The sequence below is a fragment of the Sus scrofa genome, chromosome Y (assembly GCF_000003025.6).
Source record: "Sus scrofa isolate TJ Tabasco breed Duroc chromosome Y, Sscrofa11.1, whole genome shotgun sequence".
NCBI lineage: Eukaryota > Metazoa > Chordata > Mammalia > Artiodactyla > Suidae > Sus > Sus scrofa.
The window spans coordinates 7797384-7805948 of record NC_010462.3 but is presented as its reverse complement, the minus strand read 5'-3'; the positions used below and the strand labels follow the sequence as shown (position 1 = coordinate 7805948).

The window sequence follows — 8565 nt, the reverse complement described above, 5'->3', positions numbered from 1 at the left end:
CTTAACGGGTGGCTGCTTCCCTGTAGAAAACCTAGAGTCTTAAGCAGCCACAAAGATGATAAAGCAGTTTCTCTTCTAAAACACGGACTCAGACAGAAAGCCATGCCCCTGAAAACAGGCAACATGTGGGGAAATAAAGCACATGCAGCTCAGTGTGATGCAAGAACTATACTGGAAAAGGATCTGAGAAACAATGGACGTGTGTGCATGTGTCACGGACTCACTCTGCTGTGCACCTGAACCTAAACATTGTAACTCAACTCTACTCCAATACAAAATAATGTTTAAGTCAATATTTTGTGTTTTTTTTTTCCCCAGCTTTGAGATGGGACTGGCTTAGTTTCAGTGGCTACATGATGCTCTCGGACCGTGACACGAGCTATGTCGTGTCATGGGGCAGTTGTATCCGATGATTTGTATGTCGTGCCTCGTGTGCCGTCCGTCTGGTTTCGTGTCATGTTCCCCACTCAGCCATAAAAACGAATGAAATAACGTCATTCACAGCAACATGGATGCAACTAGAGATTCTCACACTAAGCGAAGTTAGAAAGACAAACACCATATGATGTCAGTTCTATGGAAGCTAAAATATGTCACAGATGAACCTGTCTGCAGAACAGAAACAGACTCCCAGACATGGAGACCAGACTTGTGGTTGCTGAGGGGTCGGGCGGGGGATGCAGTGGGGAGTTTGGGCTGAGTTGATGCAAACTGTGACACTGAGAATGGATCAGCAGCGAGGGCCTGCTGTCCCGCACAGGGGACTCTGTGTCCAATCACTTGTGGTGGAACATGACGGAAGATACTATGCAGAAGTGTGTGTATAGACGGATGACGGCGTCACTTTCCTGTACATCAGAAATGGACAGAACAGTGTAAATCCGTGATAATTTAAAAATTAAAGAAAAAAAGAAATTGACTGTGTCAGGAGACACGGACCAGGAGGTACTCCCTCTGCAGGAACCATTCCCGGGCATCTGTTTCCATCGCTGAGCAAGATTTACTCAGACACGTGCATTCTGAGTTTAGTCCTATCCCATGATTTTCTTTAGAAAGTGCACCAACTGCCCTGTGGAAAGTAAATGCAGCTGCCTTTTCCTAGTGTGTCCTGCTTAAAACAATTTGGGACAATCTCAAATGACTTTAGCTCAGCAACATCCAATGTCCACCAGGCGGAGGACACTGAGACATCAAACGAATGGAACAGAGATGTCGTTTCCGGTGCTGTCTGCCCACAGGTGGAAGGGGACTAGTGTCCTCCCGTCCCGAAGACCGAGTCTTCAGCAGGAACCTGACGGGTGTGGAAGAAACTCACTGGATGCCCTAATTCTTGGGGTAAAACCCGCATAGTATGCACGTCCTGTTGGTGGGAGTGTAAATCCGTGCAGCCCCGACGGAAAACAGTACAGAAGTTCCTCAAAGCTCTAAAAATAGAACTATGTCCCCGCAATCCCACTCCTTGGCATCGACCCAGACAAAACCCTAATTTGAGAAGCTCCAGCCACCCCTATGTCCATTGCAGGACTATTCACAACAGCCAAGACATGGAAACGACCTAAATGTCCATCCACAGAGGAACAGATAAAGACGACGTGGTCCGTGGACGCAATGGAATACGACCCGTCAAAAAGAACGAAACGAGGCAGTTGGAGTGACACGGAGGCAGCTCGAGATGATCGCACTAAGTGACGTGAGAAAGACACACACTGTATGATGTCACCTATGTGTGGAATCTCAAAACATAACGAGTGAACGTACATGCAAAACAGAAGCCGATTCGCAGACACAGAGGACAAGCCAGTGGTTCCAGTGGGGAGAGGGAAGCGGGAGGGTGATCTGGGGGGGGAGTCAGAGGACACACCACGGGGTATAAACTAAACCACCCACAGGGAGATCCCCCACAGCACGGGGACACAGCCAGTGCTTGATCACAACTGCAAGTGAAGGAGAACCTTGAAACACCGTGAATCGCCGTTACACACCTGTAACACAACAGTGCATGTCAGTGACACTTCAGTTCTTCAAATTTTAAAGGCAAAAGCACATAGGAGTTACCGCTGCCGGGGAGGCGGGTAGCGATCCTGCTTCTCTCTGGCGTGGCTGGTTTGACCCCTGCCCTGGCGCAGTGGGTTAAGGATCTGGTGTTGCCACAGCTGGGCTGCAGCTCAAAGTTGATCCCTGGGCTGGGGAACTTCCAAATGCCGTGGGTGTGGCCAAAAACCAAAAAAAAAACCTAAATAAAATCACACAATATGAAATCTACCCTCACCAGACACCACATAGTACATGATGTACACTAATCTATATAACTTTTATACAAATAAAGTCATTTATATAATTATACACACCGTCTACACATGCCTGCTGCTGTGTGCACACACCTTTCAAAACAGCATTTCCTACTGGAGCCAAAAGCTGGATGGAGACAGGGCAGGGGGGCTCTCCGGCATCTGATATTACATTCTCCCAAGGCGAGTACATTCGCACGTGACTGCCACATGTCAAAAAAGGCAGGACAGAAAGCGTACGCAGCCCACCCGTGATTCGTGTGGAAACATGAGGATTTCGCAAAAAGGACGCCCAGGAGGAAGGATGCTGGGGTGAGTTTGGCTTCTCCTGTCTGGGCACTCAGCCCGGGCTGAGGCAGCTGCCCCCCTCCCGCTGGCACAGGCAGAGCCTACGCCTGACCCGTGGCGACTCCATCACGGAGGCAGACACACAGACTCAGGAAAAAGCAGTCAAATGAGCAGAATGACTTCTGTACTCGAAACACCCGACTCGTAGGGAAAACTAACGCATCAGGAGTCATTTCTTTGGGGGTATTGGGAACGGCTTTGGCACAGGGCAGGAAATTGAGCTGCAGAATAAATTCAGGGTCACGGTGAAAGCGCTGAACGGCCCATGTACCCCAACAGAAAAACGGACCTTGTAAGAGACAGGGTCTGTGCACGGACCCAAGGGTAGGTGGTATCCGGCTGGGAAATCGTGCACGCGTGTCATGAGGTGGGGAACTCTGTCCCCCAGGACCTCCGGACGGGGCTGTATTTGGAGACCAGGTCTTTTTTTTGGTCTTTTGCCTCGGCATGTGTGTAGTCACAGCCTTAGTTTTGATGTGGCCAATAGGAATGTTCACTGACTGCATGTAAAGTACCAGGGCTCCAGGGCATGCTTCATCAACCCTTCCAAGGAGTCGAGGTGTTGGGGTTTCTTCTGTTTTTTGGCTGCACCTGCAGAATGCAGAAGCTCCCAGGCCAGGGACTGAATCCACGCCACCACAGCGACCCGAAGCATTGCAGAGACAACGCCAGATCCTTAACCAGCCGCACCACTAGGGAACTCCCAAAGTCGTTTCAATGCTCACTGGAATAGCCCGAACCAGTTTTTACGTAACTGTGGCCATGCTTTATGTCACAGGCCCTGGAAAATCTGGCCAAATCATTGGATTTCACATGTACCCATGCTTGACCCAGAGATGACCTGGGAGAAGGGCTCTTTAAAGAGGTCAGGACAGACACGCACGGAGGGACGGCCCTGTGAGGACACAGCGGGGAGACGGCCGTCAACTCATCCAGGAGAGAGAGGCCTTGGGAGGGACCTTCCCTGCCTGGCCCTGGGGCTCAGACTCAAGCCTCCAGAACCGGGAAATTAATATCTATCTAAAGCCTCGATCTGCAGTACGTTTAACTCAGCCCAAGCAGACGAATTAATACATCACGGTTTGACAGACACACACTTTTGTTTTTGGCCGTGCCCATGGCATGTGGAAGTTCCCGGGCCAGGGACAGACGCTGAGCCACAGAAGTGACAGTACCAGGTCCTTAACCCACTGAGCCACCAGGACACTCCTCAAGGAAACACTTTTACAAATTACAGCAATCAGAATGTCTGTAGGTCCCAATTAGCAATTTGTGGGATAGAGCAGCAAGTCTCCTGTTAGGGTCAATTAAAAAATGCTATTTATGTTTGAAAAATGGAATTATGGAATTAAAGGAAAAAGAAAAAAAAAGGGAGTTTCCTGGTGGCCTTGCCCAGATTCCACCTTGTCACGCCCGTGGTTCAGGTGCAATCCCTGGTCTGAGAACTTATGTAGGCTGGGGGCACAGCCAGTTTAAAAAAAAAAAAAAAGGCAACACAAGACATAATACATTTGGACAAGAACATGGCCTGCAAGCAAGACCATGCGAAGGTCGCAGTTCCCTGATTCCTATTTGAATTGAAAAGCATTTGTATCTTTTGGCCCCAAAGTGTCAATACGAATACTCGCAGCTGGCACTGTTGCCCACCAAATGCCACACAGCCCTCAGTGGGTGAGCAGGAGGCAAAGCCATCTCTGACCGGTAACCAAAAGGGGAGAAAAAGCACCGACTGTGTACCACAGCCACACTGGCACCTGTAACCTACTGTATACACCAGCCCAGACGCCCCTTCCTGAAACCGTGGGAATTCTAGCTGAGACAGGCTGGGACCTGGGACCCTTTGCTGCAGTGCTGGTACCAGGAAGGATCTGGCTCCTTGAACAACAGATACAAAGAAACTCTGAGCGACTAAAAATAGCAGGCATTTTTAAACATACTAAAAATAGCAGTATAAACAATAAGATACAAAAAGACCAAAATCCAACTATCACTTCTGAGATGCTAAGAGTCAAAGCAGGGTCTCCTGCCTGATCCCTGCACAGGGCTCCGCCAAGGGGGTGGGCGCCCCACCCACCCGCACCCCATCTAAGGGACCGGCCCACCTCCTTGGGGAGCGAGCCAGGGCCCCTGTTACTTGTTCCCTGCTGCAGCCGGAGCCTCAGCGAAGCCTGGCCTGATTCCGCCCTCTGACCCCATCCATTTCTATAGGTTGAAGAAACCAGGCACCCAGGCCGGTAACAGAGTGACCTGCTTGCCTGCGGGCACAGCTGAAGGCCAGGACCGTTGTCAGCTGCCTCTGTGCAGCTAAAGTTGTCACAAAATCACGAATCAGAATCTTGAGGAAAAACGCCCAGAAAATGCTCCTTTCCTTTCCGTGGGCTGTATTTTCGTAACCAATTCCTCGTAACAACCTTTTCTTCCTCAGCAGAAACCACATTAAATTTACTTGCCAGAAACAGAGTCACACACACAATTTTCTATGACTCATGAGACTGTGAAATCCCTGCCATGAGCCCACCGTTACAGAATGAAATCACCTTGCGTTTTCTTAAATTTTTATCAGATGAGAGTTGATGGACACTGTTGTGCCAACTTCTGCTGTACGGCAAAGTGACCCAGGCATACACACATATACCTTCTTTTTCTCATATCATCTTCCATCCTGGTCTATCCCAAGAGACTGGATGGAGTCCCCTGTGTGGGACAGCAGGACCTCTTTGCTCATCCATTCTCAATGTCCTAGTTGGCATCTCCTGACCCCACACCTGAAGAGTAAATTCAGAGAAATGAGAAAATGCAGAAACAAAGAAAAACAGTCAAGAAAGAATAATAACAGTTGTCCATTCAACAAAGTGAAGTCCCTTTATTCTTCCTCCAGGACTATGGAGAATATTCTGAGCTGTGTCCTTGAGCTGTTTGCAGGTGCTAAAGCCCCCGCCAGGTGGAAGAAGTGAGCTGTATGCTGCCCACCAGCACGGAGGCCCCAGACCGGCTGGAACCAGAAGGTGGATGACGCTGACTCCCAGTGACCTCACCGCCCACCAGCCCGAAGAGTGTCCCCAAGCTGATCACACCCCGAGACCCTCCCCCTCGCTCTGTCTTTAACAACCTTCCCCTGAAGGCAAAGTGACCGAGCTAAAATGTCATCATTTCCCCTAAAGCTGAGACTTTAAAGACATAGGATCCCATTATCCCAATGTTGAAAATCAACTACACTTCAGTAAAATTTAAAATATTGAAAGAAGACATACGATTCCAGTCTTTAGAAAACACATCTTCACATCCAGACAGTATTTAGTATGGATTCCCCACCTCGCTTTGACAACTGTCCGACTCATTAAGAATTCAAAAATGCTAAGGTCCCGCTGCACAACACAGGGAACTATATCCACTTTCCCCGATAAACCTGAATAGAAAAGAATATACATAAAAACACGTAGGCTCTCCCGTCGTGGCTCAGCGGAAATGAACCTAACTAGTATCCGTGAGAATGCGGCTTTGATCCCTGCCCTCCCTAGTGGGTTAAGGATCCGACATTGCCGTGAGCTGTGGTGTAGGTTGCAAAGGCGGCTCAGAACCCCTGTGGCTGCGGCTGCGGTGTAGGCCTGCAGCTGTGGCTCTCATTCGACCCCTAGCCTGGGAGCCTCCATATACCACTGGCATGGCCCTAAAAGACAAAAAGGGAAAAAAACAAAACAAAACAAAAAAACCCGAGAACATATACACATGTATAACCGAATCACTTTGCTGTTCAGCAGAAATTAACACAACATTGTAAATCAACTCTACTTAAAAAAAAAATTCAGCCTGTTTCTTTGAGGGCTTTCAGATCAAGTCTATGAGTGACCACCGCCTGGGCTGGATAAAAAGATGAAGCAGGGAAAAAAAAAAAAAACCCAGACTGATGGGCAGAGCAGGACCAGGAGTGCTCTGGGTTGTCCTATGCCATCCAGCACCACCACAGGCCATGTAGACAAGAATTCCTGGAGGTGTTACATTCTTCTTTGCTCTTTTTCCCCGGTGAACCTACTTGAAGCAGGGAGGCTGTCAGCCTCCCCTGCCTCCATGAGGCTGGACGGGATTGAACGCGACTCAGCAGGAGGCACGTGGACATCGAGCCCAGGCTGCAGACCCAGAGGCACCGGCCTTCTTACCTTTGCATCCAGTGGACGAGGAAGGATCCTGCACAACAGCCTGATGAAAAATAGCACCAGCGTTCCGTCATCCCTCGGGACACACATCTCAGACCTCCTGAGCGGCCAGTGGGGCGTGTAGAGTGCGTACTGGCTGAGACGCCCGATGCTCAGGCGACTGGGCACATGAGAAACGGTCAGATTTGTCACCGAGAAGAGGCTCCCCGTCGGACACGCACAGAAGCCAACCCACGGCACCAACTTTAGTAAGAGGAAGAGCGTTGCCGTGCGGTCAACCAGCAAGGAGCCCAGAAGCAAGGCTCTCCAACCTGTCTCCTCCATCCAGAGGCTGGGTGGAGTTCAAGGAGTTGGGGAAGCTGACTGGCTAGTCTTGAGTCAGGCCATAGATGCTACCCCTGTGGCTGAAGCCAGATGCTTCCCATTGAAAGAGTTCCTGCCTCATCAAGGGCGGCACTGGCAACTTTTCTGTTCTTTAGGTTCCGCAGACAGAAGATTCATGGTTCTGGGGTCGTCCTGGAGATGTGGGCTTCTGTCTTGAACAGGTACCAGGTTGTCCCTGTAAAATAACTCAAGATTTGATGAGTCAGCAACCTCCTCAAGGTGGCAAAACCAGTTGAAGCGGGTGCCGTTTCAAGGTAAGCAATCAACAACCCACTGAAGGGGCCAAACCAGCGGAAACTGGTTCATGATTCACGTGCTGTTTCAGACCAACTCCTGAAACCACAGCCGATGTGTCATGACACACAAATAAAGTCACTGCAACATTGTGCTTGAACATCAGGAAGGTGCAAAGAAAACGGCTCTTGGATTTGTTCTTCCATAAATGGGACCAAGGCTGAGAGGCTCCTGTTAACCCAGACAAGTAATGACAAAACTGCAAATCGTCTCTGCAAATTCAGCAGTGTTTTCCCTGAGCGCACCTCTGTGGGGCCAGCAGTTGAAGCGGTAGAGGAACTGGTTAAAAATGCAGTGGACCTTCTACACATAATAAATGCTGGGGAGGAGTTCCTGTTGTGGCTCAGTGGAAATGAACCCAACTATGATCCATGAGGATACAGGTTCCGTCCCTGGCCCCACTCAGTGAGTTAAGGATCCAGCACTGCTGTGAGCTGTGGTGTCAGTTGCAGATGCAGTTCGGATCTGGTGTTGCTGTGGCTGTGGTTTGTAGCTCCAATTTGACCCCTGGCCTGGGAACTTCTATATGCTGCAGGTGTGGCCCTAAAAATAAAAAAAAAAAATACTGGAGAGGGTGTGGAGAAAAGGGAACCCTCCTACACTGTTGGTGGGAACATAAATTGGTACAACCACTATGTAAACCAGTATGGAGGTTCCTCAAAAAACTACACGTAGAACTACCATGGGATCCAGCAATCCCATACCTGGGCACACATCTGGAAGAAACCCTAATTGGAAAAGATCCAAGCACCCCTACGTTCATAGCAGCACTATTCACAGTAGTCAAGACATCGAAACCACCTGAAAGTCCATCGACAGAGGGATAAAGAAGATGTGGTCCTTCGCCTCCGAAGGTTAATCCCTGAGAAAGGGCCGGGGGACGCCTGGGAGGGGGGCTGGGCACCGAGACCTCGCCGCCGAAGGTTAGTCCCCGAGAAAGGGCCGGGGGGGCGCCGCCTGGGTGGGGGCTGGGCACCGAGACCTCGCCGCGGAAGGTTAGTCCCCGAGAGGGAGCCGGGGGACGCCTGGGTGGGGGCTGGGCACCGAGACCTCGCCGCGGAAGGTTAGTCCCCGAGAGGGAGCCGGGGGACGCCTGGGGG

General features: G+C 50.2%; 1 long non-coding RNA gene across 1 annotated transcript; it reads right to left on the bottom strand.

Moving 5' to 3' along the window:
- LOC110257902 lies at window positions 5331–7882 on the bottom strand. Its single transcript, XR_002340912.1, has 2 exons — window positions 6791–7882; window positions 5331–5401 (listed from the first exon to the last, which is right to left on the bottom strand). It is a non-coding gene; the product is annotated as an uncharacterized LOC110257902 (long non-coding RNA).